At 32.8% G+C, this 18,358-nt stretch overlaps 1 protein-coding gene across 24 annotated transcripts in view; it reads right to left on the bottom strand.

The window, feature by feature from the left end:
• sif (guanine nucleotide exchange factor still life) overlaps positions 1-18,358 on the bottom strand; it is a 146,739-nt gene that overhangs the window by 53,632 nt on the left and 74,749 nt on the right. Inside the window, exon 1 of one of the 24 annotated variants that reach the window (XM_073084147.1) lies at positions 4,110-4,217. The exons of 19 other annotated variants lie outside the window; for them this stretch is intronic. The gene's annotated coding sequence lies outside the window, so the exon portion shown is untranslated. Of the gene's footprint in view, positions 1-3,932; positions 4,218-18,358 lie in introns of those variants that run through there. 4 more of the 24 variants (XM_073084145.1, XM_073084148.1, XM_073084151.1 and 1 more) reach the window with 4 other exon arrangements.

The following is an 18,358-nucleotide window of genomic DNA, read 5'->3' as shown; positions in this document are numbered from 1 at the left end:
TATTAAGATGTAACAATGAATTCTATAATTACAACTTTTAAAATCTACTATTACTATTTAGAGTAAATATTTGCCACAACATTAAAAAACAGAAATAAATGGAACAAAATCTCTTTTTTAACTAAATTTTATATAGATCAATATCTAAGATTTAAAATATAACCGCCAGTAAAAGGTAGAGCATAGTAATTAGTCGTGTATGCAAGATACTAGGCAGTCATTCATGGTGCGAGAATCATGTATTTCTTCTAGTTTTGTCACGTTTTAATTACGCTAACAGCCGGCACGTCCCGAAGGGAAGTAGGGCGTGATGCATCGCCGCAAAGCGACATCGCATTTGGAGTATCGTGATGACATTGCGTCGACTCGCCCCCTAAATACAAGTATTGAATATCTGCAAGTCAGTCGCAAATGTGTGCGATATTTTCCGTGAAACAATTTATGGGTCACATTATGAGTATAAGGGCAGTGACGACGGCAAAGTGGCCCCGTAAGGTTGATGGATGGATATGTTTTTATTAAAAAACTGGTCTTTAATAATGCAATTAATGCTAATGAATAATAATAATCTATATATACGTATATAAGTGTCACTATGAGCTTTTCCGTCGCAAAACGTTTAACTATAATTTTCAGGTCATAATAAAAAAATACTTGAAAGCTCCATTTGAATGTCACAAGTTCTGCATTCTTAGTTTGCGCTATTCAATTCCGCGGAAAATATTGTGCTTGGTTCCGTGTATTCATTTCAATCGTTCAGGTCAAGGTTGCATTAGCGTATTAAACATCGCATATTTAAGAAATGAAAATCATCAGAGATCAAAACACAATATTCAAATATGTTTTTCCTATACCACAGTTTACAAAATGAGATTATAACATATATCTGCTGACTTAAGATGAGTACGTATTACAGCTAACAACATTCGTCAACGCGAAGTTACGACTTCGGCTTTAATTTACATATTATTAAACTTACGTCAGCTGTTAGATTTGAGCGCCGTCGGCAATGGTTTATTGATGACGTCATAAATTTCAAAGTATTTAATTACACGCAATAGAGGGTAGAGCAATTGTAACGAAATCGGCAGCAGATAAACAATGCGCCTGAAGCTAATGTGGCGATTAAATGTGTAAAACAGTTAATTAAGCTTCGTTCTCGAATTAAATTTATTAAGCGTCAAAGATATTTGCTGCTACAATTGTTGCGTTTTACTATATAGATTTTATTCAGAGAAGTAATATTATCAATAATATTGCGAACTGAATATGTTTAAATGTTATTATGCTGAATTTTTACGTGTTCATATTCTTGGCTAAATCGGAATTAAAGTCGTATGTTTTATATTCGTAACTTTTGAAAGTAAGAGGGCTAGGGAAGTGGTTTTTGAGCTCTAACTTCAAATAATGCACGAGAGTGAGTGTTTCTGTAGGTTTACCAAAAATCTTTTAAAATTCTGAAAGCTCTGAGAGAGTTTTACTAACGCGAAAATAAGCTATAGTTACCGAAGCGAAAACTCTACTCAAGACTTTACCAATAATTTTTAAATTTTACATAATAATATACGTTAAAGATATGAAAATATTTGTTATATGCAAAATTTTGCTGCTGAAATAACTAGACAAATTATATTACTGTACAGTGATTGATTAATATTACATTGATTTTGTATTACATACTCATTTCTTATTATCGATAAGATGCTACATTCGTAAATGTGGTATAAGGAAATAATAATTTGGACGACGTAAGAATAATGAAAGGGATTAAATTATGTACCTATCTATTATAAAATAATATTGAGGGAATATTTTTATGAATACTGTGGGATGTCGGGTATAATTATATCTTTCATATTAAGTTCTCGTAATGGATATTTACGCAAATTAGGAAGACATCAATTATAATTATTTCTAAGTCTTCATAAGATGTTGTAGGCGAAAGTATGAAATCATGAATTAGATAATATAATTGCCGAATTATATAATATAAATCATGAATAATAAAATATAATTTGTTGGGTTTCTGATTTCTCTTTGTTCATTTACTGATATCTATATTTAGAACATATTATATTTCTTTATAACAAATCTCGGTTCCAATTATTTACGCGTATTTCTATCGAGTTCTACCAAAATTATACCAAAGAGTGGTATAACTATACCTTGACGGCGTTTTGAAAAATAAACTAAACAATATTTTGTATTGTCGACTGTAATAATAACTTATACAGTCGTTCTTTTTTCAGCATTTTTACAGCAAGGTGTTTTAATGTTATATAGTATAATGATATTCATAACAGGAGCTTCACTTTCCCAGTTTGAAGCCGAAATTAATGATGTGGTATTACAATAATTCCGATATTCATACATTCATTCATTGGAACTGTCATATTTCTGATATTGAAATGAAAAAGTTGCATGGACCGTACTGCACGTATTGCACGTATTCAGATTTTAAAAGTACAAATATTTTACCGAAAACAAAAAAGGTAGCGTAAATTGTACCGTATGAAATATATAACAAACACTCATACCTACTTTGTAATCTTTAAATATATATAAAACAATACAATTGATACTAATTACAAGATGAAAGTATAAATTGTATAGGTGTATTTTTTGCTACACAACAACTGATTGAATTATTTTAATATGTTGATATTTAAAAATTAAGTATGACTTCATATACGATATAAGAATTTTTCTACAAAAGAAAGCAGTAACAACTCAGTAGTCTTAAATTTAAAATACTCAACTGAGTTTTAGAAATTCTATGCTTGTTTTAATAAGAAAAACAACGTCAGGAGACCTACATGCCTGAGAGCTCTCCATATGTTCTCAAAGGTGTGTGAAGTCTGCTAATCCGCACTTGGCCATTTAATTCAAAGAAAAACCTAGTAAATCAAAAGAAAAAGAACTTATTATTATATTATATTAATATTATTTTGATAATGGACTTGTTAAAATACAAGCATTTTAGTGCAATGAAGCAAAAACATGAATAAATTGCATTTTATTTCTGGATGCAACAATGACACATCTTATGGCTTGCGGAGTTACACAGAAAATAAGTTTTAAACGCTTTGTGTGAATATAATTATGGCAAACGCAAATTACTGTGAAATGTAAGCACTTTAGTAACCGAGAAAATGTTATAGTTTAAAATAAAAATACTCTTTTGAATACACGATGCATAACAGCGGTACAAAAGATAACTCAAGAATTGCTATGAAACTCATTGCATTGTATTGTGCAAGTCCAAAAGAATAAATGTTCTGATCTGAATGAAATAAAGTATCAAGCTTAATCCGTCAAAGCACAGTTTTAAATACTCAAATACACAATGCAATATACAATTGGAGCAATAATGAAAATATACTACAATTCGACTAAGAAATATTAATATAGAGAGTATCTCAATCGTAAAATAAATCTTAAATCTTTAAGAGAGTAAACAATGAAAATTGAAACTACAATTTATATTAAACGTACAATGACGAATGAGTACACTTACATCGATCATTGTTACGTGTATAAAGTGCATTCCGCATTCTACTGTCCGAAAATGCACTGAACACCGAATCGACTAAGTAAGCAATTACTGATTCGAAATGAGCGGTGAGCAACTGTGTGGACATTTCTATACAAGCGTCCTGCATTGCGCCAAATTCTCATTGGTTTTGTTCTAGTTGTTTTTTTTCTAATGCAATCAAAAACAACAAGCCACTTACTACACTCGAATGCTTTGAAATACATTAAATACAAGTTTCACACTGAACACGATTCTGTGTCTGAATTGTTCGATTGATTTGAAAGGATTGTCTTAATAATACTCGGTATTAAACATTAAATTAATAAAGTTTTCTTATACATTAATGATAGAAGTCTGTATTGGATTAAGTAAATTATGTTGCAACGAAACGTTAAACCTGTTCCGATGTCGTCTATTGCCGCGAGGATAGGCGTAGATACACATCACTTTTACACATATACCAGCGAACCTAAATAGATCGTGTTAATTTACTATCATAGTATGTAGGCTATCACCACAATTGGGTCAGGTGTTGTTTTTTTTAGTTGATAAATAAATAAGTTTATTGAGTTACATAACCGAGCACCGGGCACACACAGAACTGCTCCAACGCCCTGGCGGCTCTCACTGCGACTGGATCCGGCACGCGTCGACGGAGGGTGGCCGCGATCGTCAAACTTCGTTACGAGTCGGAATGAAACGATCGTACATCCTCGGGCGCTCTCGGAGCACGCGCGCCTGCGGGCGGCGCCACGGCGCCCGTGTGCCCCGCATTACCCGCCCGCCACTATACTCTACCAACCCAGCCTTCAATTTATTTCCACTAAAATTAAATAGTGATTTATATAAAGAAAACTTTTCACATTACCTCTGTCACGTGCTTCATTTGAAGGATCCGAACTTTCGAAAGGCCGATCACACGTATGAGATTGATTACGTGCGATAAAATAGTCGAAATATATAGGTATTCGTGTAACTGAAGAGACGCAACGTAAAACGGATGGTTTTCAATCATTAAGATTTGTTTACGATAAGTAGAAGGCATGTTATGTTAAACAAACTGAATTAAACGCGTAAGAATGGTCTTTGTACTGTTTGTTTAAAATTCCATCCCGGGATTATGCTTTTGCCTTGTCATGACAGATTACATGATGATTTATGTCGCCAGCCGGTGGCTACCTGCGGTTTCAGCACCCACCGCCTCTGTAATCTTTGGCTTTGTGGGGCGGGAATAGAATATGGTTTCCTTAAAAAGATATACATTTATTTATCTAAATCAGTATTCCCACTGATTGAGGTACATTTATTAAAACATATCTCGATAGAACCTCAACATCAAAGCTTTTAGCAGATGTACTAATGAAAATTATTTTATAGGGACAAAATATTGTGAATAATGTAAGCGGAACAGTTTCTACGAGCGCTAGTCTAATCTAATTATACTAAAGAACGTTATCGCCCGACTGTCACGTTTCTCGAGTGAGTTTTTCCCACGCGGAAAATATTCTTGCCGTCTGCTTACTAAGATGAAGAAGCAGAAAGTTATAAAATGCTGTTTATATTTGTAAGAGGAGGCTGGGGTGAACGTACGCTAGACGTTATTTGCTGTTAGGGCACGACATCAGATATTATTGATTGATGTCTTTTTATCTTTTTTTCCAACATATCGTTCGTGTATACAACGTAATGGAAAAGGCGACATAGTCAAAGTCAGCTACCAGGATTTGGAATTAGGAATTTAGTAATATTAAAATGTCTTGCTACTAAATATAATAAATGTGTATGCTGAACTGTACCTAAATTGTAATTTAGAATAAGTACCAAATATGTTCTCATGTAAGTGAATTTCTTGTAATTCTTAATGAGAATAAAGTTTCTTAAACCATTAGTATGGTAAAAAGATCATTAATATGTTTCATTTAAAATTATTTTATGGATGTTGATTAACACAATTTGTATACGTACTGAAAAACTAAATAGAAACTATTTGAAAACTCACAGTCCGACATATCCCCTGTTTTGCAGCTGCCAACAACACCTATACAAATACCCGAATTCAGACAAATGTAAAATTGTTATTTACATGTCTGCCTGACCAGGAAACGAACCAAGAACATTGGTGTCAGGGTGCTAGGGGACCGCTGCGCTACGCAGGTCATATCAAGTTACAACCCCTTAATGTATTTCATTAAAATAAAGTAAATGATAATTCATTTCTCCAAGTTTTTGAGCTGAAAACTTTAACATTTTATGAAAATACGTCGGAACATACGATATTTCAAAGAACCGAATTTTAATATAGTTTTTCAGTAACGGCAACGTATTACAAATTCTTTTTTCGATATAAAGCCGTATGTATTATGCAAACGACATGAAACAAAGTTAGTCGGAACGGCTCTTCTTGTTTCCTTGTATAGGATTAAGAAAAGAAGGAAAAAGTCAGTATAAGTACCTACGTGAGTGAATGGTAATGTGAATATGAGATATACGGTTAAGAGTACTTTTAATCTAGCTTTAGAAAATTCCGGAGATTATATTTAAACGAAACATTTTTTGTCAAAACGATTTTTATTATGTACTTACTTTATTTATAATGTAACTTTGCTAAATATTTTAACATGTTTATTATTTAGAATGTACGCGATTGTTTCACAAATTTGAAATTCGATAATAATCCATTGTTCACTATGTTTGTTCAGATGTGTTATTGATAACAGCCTGTTAATAATAGCTACAAAACAAAATTCGAAAATCATCTGACTAACTAAAATAATAAGCTAATGAAATACATTGTATTCGATATCTAAATATATGTCGTCAGGCATGAAAATTGCATACTTTAAAACAAAAGTTACCTATGCTACTTGGGTAATTGTTATATTGATTTCTGCCAAGAGGAAAATAAAAATACATATAGGAATGGTAGTCGGAAGGAACCCTTCTAAACACATGTCATCGTTTCTTCCCCGATTCCTACAAATCAAAGTATTATTATATTGTTAAGAGTGGTAGAATTATTTGTGATTTGAGCGTGTCGGCACATTGTTGCTGTCATATTTTCTTTGGCGAAGCAGTAAAACGCTGCTTAGTTCTGGTTTTAATGGCACCTACTTATAGGTACTGTAAGGGGCCAATTGAGCCGGTACGAGTTTAAAATCTATGCATTAGGGATAAGATTCAATTTCAAATAATGCACTTACAGAATGGTTGATGATAGCAGCATTAAAAAATAGAAAAATAAAACAACCTATTCATAAAAATAAACTTGTCAAGTTTATAGTGCAGAGAAAATCTTTGCTTACATATTGACTTACTTTATGAGGAAGAGTATAAATAAAGTAGATTAGTTTTAAACTCCAATTGGCGCAGAAGTATAGCACTTAACCTATTTTGCATTTACGTTAGGTTAACTTGCACTGTATGTACAATCTGAAGTTTGTAAATCCCTGAGTCTCTAGTCTGAATAACAATTATTTTCCATACAATGATATTTTAGCTGAATAAATATATGCCACGAGATATAACATTACTTCTCAAAACTTCATGACACTAAAAGTAACTAAATGTTTGTATTTATCGACTGCACCATATTACTTTTTGCTAAATAAATCTTATATATAAAATTCTCGTTTCACAATGTTAGTTACCGTACTCCCCCGAAACGACTTTGCCGATTTTCACCAAATTTCTGCAAGGTCTGAGAATCGGCTACTATCTATTTTCATACCCGTAAGTGATAAGGGTTGTTCACCCTTACCATTTTTTTTTATTAATATAGCAACACAACGTTTGCCGGGTCAGCTAGTTTAAGTATAATTATTGCAACATATTATTTAAAATACCAATAAATCTTGTTTTGAAAGTCAAAATTCGAGTACGTTGCTATTAAAAATAAAGACATAGGAAATTCCCTTGTGAATCCAAATATATCCATAATAGTTAGAACATAATGGATATTTATTATTTATTAAATTGAAAAAAAAAAAACTACGAAGAACTGGATAACAATAGTGACTTTTATTAAACCACAAATAGGAATTGCAGTATTAGAAATGTGTGTTCCATAATAACTCCCGGGATGGGAAACCTGAGAAGTGCCATTGACTCGATCATATTATATCTAAGTAGCGCGCAATTTCCGCCCGCAATAGAAAATGGAATATGTTCCTGAACGATTTAACCACAGAAATAGCTTATAGCGTATAATATGGTTATGATAGCTTATAGCGTGGTAACGTTAACTATAGGATAAAGCATTATGTTTAAGGATGGCAATTCTGTCCGAAAAATATCGATTCTTGAATCGATTCCAATCGAAGAGTAATAAATTGATTCGATTAATTGACAAAAAATCGAGGCTCAAAGAATTGATTCTCCAAGAATTGATCTTCGATCTTTTTTAAGGTAATCAGATCACACAAGTACTGAAATACGTATCCGTCATCAGAAAATGTCTACAACACATTCAACCATATCGAAAAGATCGACTTTCGATTTTCCAGGATGAAAGATCGATTCATTGAATCAATCCATTACTGAAGATCGACTAAAATAATCGATCTCAGTTAGCCATTCCTAGGTATGTCAGCTTATACCGTGCAAGTTGGTTATGGTATTGTAAGTGTTTGCCACTTAATACTGACTTTACGATATTCGTATACAGTGAAACGACTGTCCTTGCTTTTATTACTTACGAAGATTTACTTTATGACTCCTTTGCTTAAATTTACAAGAGTATAAAATATTTTCCTGCGATTATGAAAGACATGCTACGAAACAATACCGGTAACTATATAAATATATTTAATGAATGAAATGTCGATACGCTTGATTTTACACTGTAATTGTACCTATGTGGACTGCGGAGGGTTATATTATTTCTTTGACAAAATCTACAGAACAGGCTTGTCGGATTTAAATATATTGGATTCGATAAAGTTGTGGGAGTGCAATATTTAAAAAAAAAGTACGGTCTTTTGTTTTAATATTTCTGTAATTTATGGTTTTAGTGGTTTAAAACTGTTGAGACTTTGTTATCAACATAAATGGGATTTTCTATAAGATTCCTATTGCTAAGAATCGCAAGCCACGTTGTACCCCGAAGAAAAACCCTTCACCGGAAACTCGAATTAATCCAACGCAAGCCACCCATTGATCCGTGGTCTGGCATTGATTTCTTGTTAGTTCAGACAATGAATATCAAATATACGTGTCCTTTTAATTGAACTGCCACTCTACTGCGCCAACGTTACGACAGAACCTGTTACGATCGGAGTCAAAACCGATTTTCACAAATGCATCTGTAAATCTATAAACGTGAATATATAGTGTTCAGAAATGATATGAAGCTCGTCCTCTCGGATGTCAAAGCCTTATATCCCACCTCTGATTTTGTAACTTACATACGTGTAGGAATTAATTATTACTTGCCTAAATGGCGAAGAAAAACATTGTTACGATACCGGCTGAGATTTCTTTAAAAAAGTTCTTAAGGGCGGTGGACTGTGGCCTTTACCCTTTCGACACTGAGTGAAGATCAGGAGACCCAGCAGTGAGATAATACGGATAGATAACAATACATAATGTATCTCATATTATATGTTTAAACGGATTTGCAACAAATATTTATTAAAATTACTGCGTCATTTAATTAAAACAAATCTAGCACTAATTATTTTTTTTTAAATTGATGTATGATTTTTAGTGTTACGGCCAATGATTAAAGGTATAAATTGATATCATAATAATTGTGTACAATAAATATATGACAACAAATCATACATTATGTTATATTAAAATACCATGTGTTGAGGTTAAAATTAATGAAGCGCTCGTTTAAAATACTTTAACTATGCTCGCTCGGTCGTTAATAGTGAATGTTTACGTAAATTCTGTTTATCATCTCCGCTCGTTACATATTAGCTTCATCACTCTCTTAAGATTGCGTCGTTTCTACGAAAGGGTATGTCAAGTCAGCATCCGTGAAATGTACTTGGAGCTTACACGCTAATTAATACGAAGCACTTCTGGCTCTTATACTAATGAATATATTCAGATTGCTAAGTGAATTAAATTATTCATAGAAATTATATGTAATATTTAATAAATGTGCACATTAATCAATGTTGTATTAAGTTAATATTTGCTAAGTAAGGCCACATTATAGAAAAAAAATTCAAGTACACTCGACGAATCCTTTACGATATGAAAAGTTCTAAATCGAAATTCCTTTGTCTTCGAATCTTTATTGAAGTTTGCGTTCGGGTTATTGAATGAGTGTGTTTTATAGAGGTTGGGAATATCTGTTTGATAATGCATAACAAACGAAAATTATATCACGTTAGCTCGTCGCTTCAATACGATGATAATTGACTGAGCAAACGAGCCGAGAGTGCGTTACAAGAGAATAATATGGCGTTGGGAGTTAAGCGCAGGCGTGCTTTACTGGTCCCCTCTTCCGCTCTGCCCCACGCTCGCCGCTGCAGGAGCGAGTGAAGTAACCCGATGTCGGAATCGACGCGAACAAGCGCCAATACTGTCAGTGACGCCGACGTCACAACCGTCACTGACCCATTGCAATCAGCGTTAAAGAGAGCGGAAGCAACTGGCTACGTGACGAAGCTAAATTTAATATAAAACGAATGGCGCGCGGAATCAAAGCGGGAAACCTGACAACTGTTGAAACACAATCACCACTGTTCTATAAAATGGCTTAATTATTCCGTTCTGCTGTAAAAATAAACCGTTGCGACATCGTTTTTAAGGAAAACTCTTTGCTTTTTGTAACACTCTTTTGTAATCACAAATTCATAAAGAAATAAAGAAAAGCTTTGATTACAAATTGGACCGGAAGCCATTTTTGTAATTGGTAAAATATTCGTAGATAAAATATAAGGCCTCTTTGAAGTTTAATTACAGCAAATCCTTACAATTAATATTATATTTTTATAGAGTATTTCAATCAGGAAGTAGCAACGCATTAACGTAATTAATTTTAAATAGGACTCATGTTTTGTTTAAAGTTAGTCACAAATATAACATAATATGAGAGATAGTAATATTTTTATTAGTATTATTCGTGATTTTTCACAAAAATATAGGCACAATTGAGATTAACCATCACCAACGTCTGTTCAAACAGAGTTATATATTCAATTAATCCATTCAAAGACGTAGTTTTCTTTCGCGGAAACATTTCAATGCGACTTCTCGGTTGTTAATTTAAAACGTGACCTTTTTCTGTTTACTGGGGAAGAATAAAATTTCAACAATCTTCTCATTGCTTAAGTGATGGATTAACTCACAGAAACGAATTTATTCAAACGGGTTAAAATGTATCAAAAAAGGATTCGTGGATTTGAAACGTTTTAGACATTTTTAATATCTCAACATATATTTTCGGTAGTCCGGTAATATCGAATTGATGAATATAAAAAAAATATTTTTATCAAATTTTGTGTCGAAAAACCTCTTTTTTCGATTTCAGTTAAAATACCGAATGAGTGGCTTAGCGGCTAAAAATTTAGCGTTATATTATTATTATGTTTTTTGAGTAAGAAATGCCACAAATGTTGATTTCAATAACCGTGTCACCGTCCACGTCTAATTATACCTAAAAACCATATAGTTGTAGTGGACAAGTAAAAAAAAAATCATCACAATTCAGGACGACTTCATTCAGAATTGCGATATTTCCATCAAATCATACTTATGTAGTCAAAAATTTAGTATCCGCATAACTATCGACTGTCGTCCTCGATTTCGCTCGGACAAAGATACGCCATTATACTCGTATTGCGACATGCACGTTATACAACCACTTCTCTCTTTTACGTCTTTAGTTCCTTTATGTAGCGTCGACTTGGTATCTACGTCAAAGCTAGCACTTAAAAATTACTCTGCTTTCATTAAGCCGTGCATTATTAACGTTAATAGAAAGGGAAAATATTTTTTATTTGAATTTCTTTCATAAACTGCCATTCACTCAGAAACAATGAAAATCTGGTGAGATTGACGCACGCAAGATTCAACAGTACACTTATACTTTAACATAACTTTAACATGTTAATACAAGTGGAAATTGGCAAAGGTATAAAATTTAGTGTCATTATTATTAAACCAAATTACTTTCCTAAGGCATAGGTTTTTATAATAGGTATTTGTTTTTCGGCGGTCACACATTTTGAAATGGACCGCGCTTGAAATTCCTTAACACATGACGGTGCTGCATATACAAAATAGTTATATAGTAAAGTAGTGCAATTATTATGACAAGTAACAACTTGTGGTTGACTTCTACTATGTACGACTAGTCAATTTTAATTAATCAATCTGATATAAATAAACCAGGTAGAGCTAACATAACATAATGTTATCCACCTTTAACTGACTTACTTACCAAATCCTATTACAACAGGAGTCCTATTTGATACCATAATACCTACTTGCGTTACTACGTCGTAAGACTTAGAGGGAATGTCTTACAAGAGTAAACAGAGTATCGTAAACACTGATGATAAATTAGACAGATATACGTGCGGCGGTGGCGGCGCTACTATTAAACTACGAAGGATAATTTTCCGGAACAAATACAATGAAATAGAATATCACGTTCTATATGTGATACATAACGTTTATTGTTCCAAATAAATAACTCACCTTTCACGCTAACGTACATATAATATGATCATTGTAGTCCTAAACAGCAAATTTTTGGTCGATTTTAGATACTGTTTATATGGAGTTGGACTTCTGTCGCATAAGTACATTTTTTTATAATATAGGAGTAGCAGACGAGCATGCAGTCCACCTGATGGTAAGTGGCTACTGCCGCCCATGGACATCTGTAATCAACCCCAGATAGGATTAGATATTCCCCTGAGGACTAAGCTGGAACGCCTCGGAAAAGTCTGTCTCCCTTACCACACCCTTCAAACCGGAACACAGCAGCGCCTAACACTGCTGTTATTAGGTAGAAATAGGTGTGGCGGTGGTGCCCCCGGAGTCGCACCACAAAGGGTTCTACCACCTTCATGGGCGGCAGTGACTATTTACCAGCAGATATAAGCTCGTCTCTATCTTATACAAACATTCTAAAATGAAGTATTGTATCCTACTGTAGTTCATTTCCTGTAACTTTTATTGTTGAGCTTTGTTGACAGTAATTGTCAAAGTGTATTCGTATATCGATGTTTTATTGTTTCTGTTTGCTGCGTTTTTGTATTTGTTTCAAATGAAAGCTAACACAGTATATTGTTATTGTGAATACCAAACTCGGAAAAGACTTTACGTTACGTTTTTACGAATGTGATATTCGTTTTTGTTCGACTGTATTTGATTTTTTTGTGTGGTTTTTTGACTACAACCTTTTTTGTTGAGCTAACGTTGTTTGTACCGTTATATGATAATAATTACATATTCCTAAGAGCTTATTGTTTAAACAACTTGAATAAATTAAATAAAAGGTTCGCACTCGAAGCCTCTGCTTTAAACTATCGTTGTTATAGGCATCAGGAGATCACTTAAAATTTACTATTTCCCGAAATTTGTGTGCTTATATTGTTCGTAACCACATATTGACCTTCTTTGCAAAATATAGATGTGTATACGTTTACATGATTATATAGAATTTTTCGAGTTTTTAATTTTATTCGTAATTTAAAGAAATATATTTTATTTTTTGTTAAAATTTACAGCAAACAAAAACTACGCATCGAGTTACAAAGCCACATAGTAACATTAATTACAAAAATATTTAAATACAAATAGGCACACGGCTTTTAGTATAAAACAATTCTTTAGGGAAACAGCTGAACAATATGAAAGTCGGGATAACCCTGAAACATTTAGCTATTTGAACTCAACAGAGAAGAAAGAAACCTTATTTACTCCCCGCCCCTACAATTAACACTCGCAGGTACACCGTGGCTTATATCTAAAAGCTTTTACGAAGTTCTCCCCAACAACAATAAAGCGAATTTTTAGAGCCAAAACGCCATGCCCACGTATTAGAGTTACGTAGTTGTTTTCGAGGAAATAGTACCAACATTAAACTTAGATTATCTACTTACCTTTCTTTGTAGGAACCTACGCCTACTTGTATTGACTTACCTGTAAACAAAGAAATAAATATTAGTAAGGAACAGCCATAACAAAATATCAGGATGAAACACCTATATTTTTTATCATAAATAATACCTTATTTTAATACACAATACGATTTGGAATATTTTAAAAATTTAAAGATAATCAAAATTTAAAGGAAGTCCAAGAGATGAATAAAGAATACATGTATAATGTATATTCATTGAATAAGTTAAGTGTTTTTCCTAACGAGTCCTTTGAAGTATATTATGTGACTTGGGAATTACTTGGGCCCTTAGTTACTAAGTAGTTCGGTAAAGAATTAGTGGCAAATTGGTGTTTAATATATTTACAAAGTTAGTAAATTTTTCATTTGTAGATAAGTCGATATATAAATAAAATAATATATACCTAATTTACATTATTACTATACAGCGTTAACGAAAAGGAAATATTAGTACAATTGTGAATAAAATAATCGTTACTTTTTACGATTATATCTTAAAACTGATCAATTTTCCCACGTGCATTTCAAAGTACAATGCCTATTTTGAGACCAATCTGCATTTAGTAGGTAAATCTGTTGCTTAGTCACCAGAATACTGAAAACACATAGCATGTATGTATACTATAGCAATGGTCGGGATTACTCTAAGAAGTTATGGTAGCACATATAACCCTCTTTACCCCGTTACGTATTTCCTGTGAAAATATATCACGTAGTAGCGCGTTTTTCCAGCCATTTATTTGGCTAGCAGAGAAAAATTATATATATTTGTCTTGAGAAGACTTTTCATATGTATTTGTAACGATTACTTTCTTTTGATGTGTAGGTAGATAAACGAGTATGTTTCGTAAGAAATAAAATTAACTAACCATCTGATGTTAAGTGACCATAATCACTCATGAACATTTGCTGAAAATGGGTCTACAAACTTTGAAGGCAAAATAATCTAAAAAAATATCTAAAATACGAACATTACGTGTAATAAATCAGATCCTATTTCTTTTTCGTTATGTCTAACCAGCCGAGGTAATATTTTTACGGTAATGGCTATAACATGCCTTGAATCTAAATTCTTTAAAGGGTCATACCTATTTTGCAGCTGGTGGCCAATATAATTTAGGGTTAGATATTTACAGAGACCTTCCTACGTCACACATACGTTAGTTAAATTTTGGAAAAAAATATTAACCTTTAACCATCGGAATATTGTTCAAATTAAAATAATTTCTCCAAAAATATCAATTAAATATGTAGTACAAAATGTTTTAGTACATAATTTAAAAATAAATAAGCCAAATGTAAAAAAAACTTCGTATACATTTTATCAGAAAGGTCCAAATAGTATCTTATTACAAAGGTCTTATTAAGATTTAAAAATTGAGGTAATATATTATAATTAAAAGGGACAAATTTTCATGTTAAATATACATATTTGAACGGTTTTGTATATACCTGCGCTGCCCTTGTCTCTATTAATTTAGGCTTTTGTTTACTTTCACGTAAAACAGGATACTTTACATACATTATACACACATACTCTGATAATATGATAAACGGTTGTTTTATAGAAACTTATAGATGCTATGAAATTGCTGACATGTTATATATAACATTCATGCGTCACAATGTTAGTTACCGTACTCCTCCGAAACGGCTTTATCGATTTTCACAAAATTTTCTATGCATATTCAGTAGAAATGAGAATCGTCTACTATCTATTTTTCATACCCCTAAGTGATAAGGGTTGTTCACCCTTAACATTTGTTATTTATATGGCAACACAACGTTTGCCGGGTCAGCTACTACTCATATATGAAAATAGTTTTATTCGTTCTTTATTACCTACGATTCAACATCAAATATAAAACACCGAAAGGACAAGTGGAGAAATTAACATATGTAGGTAACTCGCTTTTCCGTAATTAAAGAAGAATATTGGGTAATCCTTAATCTCCTTCAAAGGATTAGAGTACGGTGGAGATCCTTGTTCAGTACGGTTATAACGGTTTTACGTTAAATATATCTTCATAAGATAAAAATGACATTACAGAAAAATCACTTCTTTTAAATTTTGGTATAGTCGTAGTGGAACTAAGTTCATAGTAATTTATTAATGTTAAATAATAAATAAGTTTAAATTTAAGCCATAAATGAACGTAAAACGCAAAGTTTTAATGAAAATAACGAAAATATACTTTAGACACTATAATAGTAAATCTTCTGTTAAATGAGAGAAACAACTAGGACGTAAGCGTTAAGAGTAATAGTTTACTCCACTTTATCTATTATTAACTGCACTTTGTTTGGCGAAAATAGCGCAAATAGCTCAGTTTGAGTTACGTCCTAACGTAACCCACAGCTTTTGTTATGGGATCCTTAAAAAGCGCAAAAGGGCACTTTCTCGAGCTGGCGACACATTAACGACTTCTTTGAGGTGCAAATGATCAAAGGTGGCGATGACAACTTACAAATGGTTAAGTGATAAAGCGCTTGCTTGGCTATAAAAGTTTGATGTTAGGAAGTTATATCATACTTTTTGTAAGATAATCGCGAACGAACATGAAGTCCACCTGAAGTTACTTGGTAAATCAAATCAAATTTATTTGTGAAATGCTTAATGTACATATTTTAAAAATATAATACTATGCATTTTGTCATCACGGACGTACAAAATTATTATAATGTTAAAGTATTAATTATTATTTTTTGAATACAAAAAATATTACACACATTTATTATAATTAATATTCAATAGTTTATATAATGTCAGGATTTTACACCCTTTATACAATAAGATTTAAATATAATAAAACTTAATATTACTGAATAAATATTGTTCATTTCATGTCCAGAAATTCTTGCACATTGTAGTAACATTAGTCAATTAGCCATACTCTTAGTTTTTTTTTTAACTTTGTTAATGGCAAGTCTTTTATATCCGTAGGAACAGCATTCAATATTCTTCCATACATAGCGACACAATTTCGGTGATAGAAAGCTGTTCAAGGTTTTCTAGGAAGTACTAGTCGGTCTGGATTTCTAGTATTCCTAGGGTATATGTCACTTGCTTTTACAAATCGGTTATGATTAGCTCTAGTAAAGCATGTTACTCCTAAGGACTAACAAGGTCGCCTCATATATAAGTTAGCCAGCGTCTACAACAATTACACCAAAACGCAAGAACCGCTACACGCTAGAAACAGGTGAGGCAATGGTACCTTCCTGGCCGAACCAAACTTGCTCTTCCACGTTTAAAATCATTTTACTTACGAGTGTTTTATAATTAAATAATTTAGAATGCTATAAAATTATGTTTTACAGTCATTACGCCCGGGTCCAAAGATTCCTGTTCCCTATATTCTTGCGATGTCCTCATTCTTTTCTTAAAAGTAGAACAAAGTACTTTTAAGAAAAGCATCACGACATCGGTTGCAGATGTTTGCTGAGAGCCTTAAACTTTTCAAGAGTTCGATTTAAATCGATAAAACAGTTTGTAAGTTTTAAGTTACGAGATAATCCTCAATTTGATACATTATAATATTTCTTACAAAAACCGAATATTGATTCTTAATTAATATGAGAGCAGTGAATCGAGAACCTACTAGTAATTATCTTATTTTCTTTTGGACATTAATTCGTATTCGGAACGGGACCGACGTCATCAAAATATACGGCATTCATCATTCAGTAGGCCCTGAAAATAAGAGTGGGAAAAAGAAACGCCAACAAATTTATTGGTAGAATCCATTCTGTATTTTCAATAGGGTATACTTTGGCAATCTTCCCAAACATCTAATTGAAAGGCTAAATAATTTGAATTGGAGATTTACCTGTGTACGTTGGGATTGGGCAACTGAAAACAGTGTGAGCTGGTGTCGCAGTGAAAGAAGCGAGATCAATAGGAAGTTGACCCTGACACAATTTACAGTAGCCGTGCCTTGCAGACGTAGTTTGTAGCATCGTTCAAGAATAAACACTGGCCCTCTGGATCCTATTATACGAGTGAGTTGAGGGAGTGAACAATCAAAGTGCATTTTTCATTTCGAGGCTACACGCTGCACTTTATTCAGCATGTGTACTCTGCCAGTATTGGCTCTCCATTGCACGTATAACAAATGCTAGTTGTTACAAATTGCTTTCTGCGTCATATATACTCATATATGCTTTATTTGTATTTATACTTTCTTATTTCCAACAAAGGAAGACAGGTATTGACTATTGATTGAGACTGTATAATACTAGTGTTCATAAACTAATTTCCGATAAAGCAAAACCCTATGTTTTGTGTTCGGTATTACTGGGAACAGGTATACCTACTCTAAAAATGGGTTGGCCATAGCCTGCCACGCTGACCATGTTTAGGTTTCATAAAATACACTTTTAAAAGTTAATGGAGAAATACTATGTAAGTTTTATTATGACGAGTAGTTAGAAACATTCAAAAGTCATAAGTGAGATTGATACCCGACTTAGACCGGAATTTAAACGCAGTAGGCTACAAGTACAATTACAGCGACGAATAACCTTTTTCGATTGGAATGTTGGTTAAAAAGCATATTACCTTTTGAAAGTTTTGTAATATGTGAAACAGTTACTTTTGGGTCTAATATTTTGTACCCGACTTTGACCTCCGTCATAAGACTAGCGTTCAGGGAGGTAAAGATTTATTACGTGTATTATGATATTCATATCATGTGTAAAAAAATTCAGCTTATAATCTTTCGAAAAGCGAA

The sequence above is a fragment of the Epargyreus clarus genome, unplaced genomic scaffold, assembly GCF_041222505.1.
Source record: "Epargyreus clarus isolate Ecla_fem2 unplaced genomic scaffold, WU_Ecla_fem_2.2 ptg000021l, whole genome shotgun sequence".
Taxonomy (NCBI): domain Eukaryota; kingdom Metazoa; phylum Arthropoda; class Insecta; order Lepidoptera; family Hesperiidae; genus Epargyreus; species Epargyreus clarus.
This window is presented reverse-complemented; position numbering and strand designations above follow the sequence as displayed.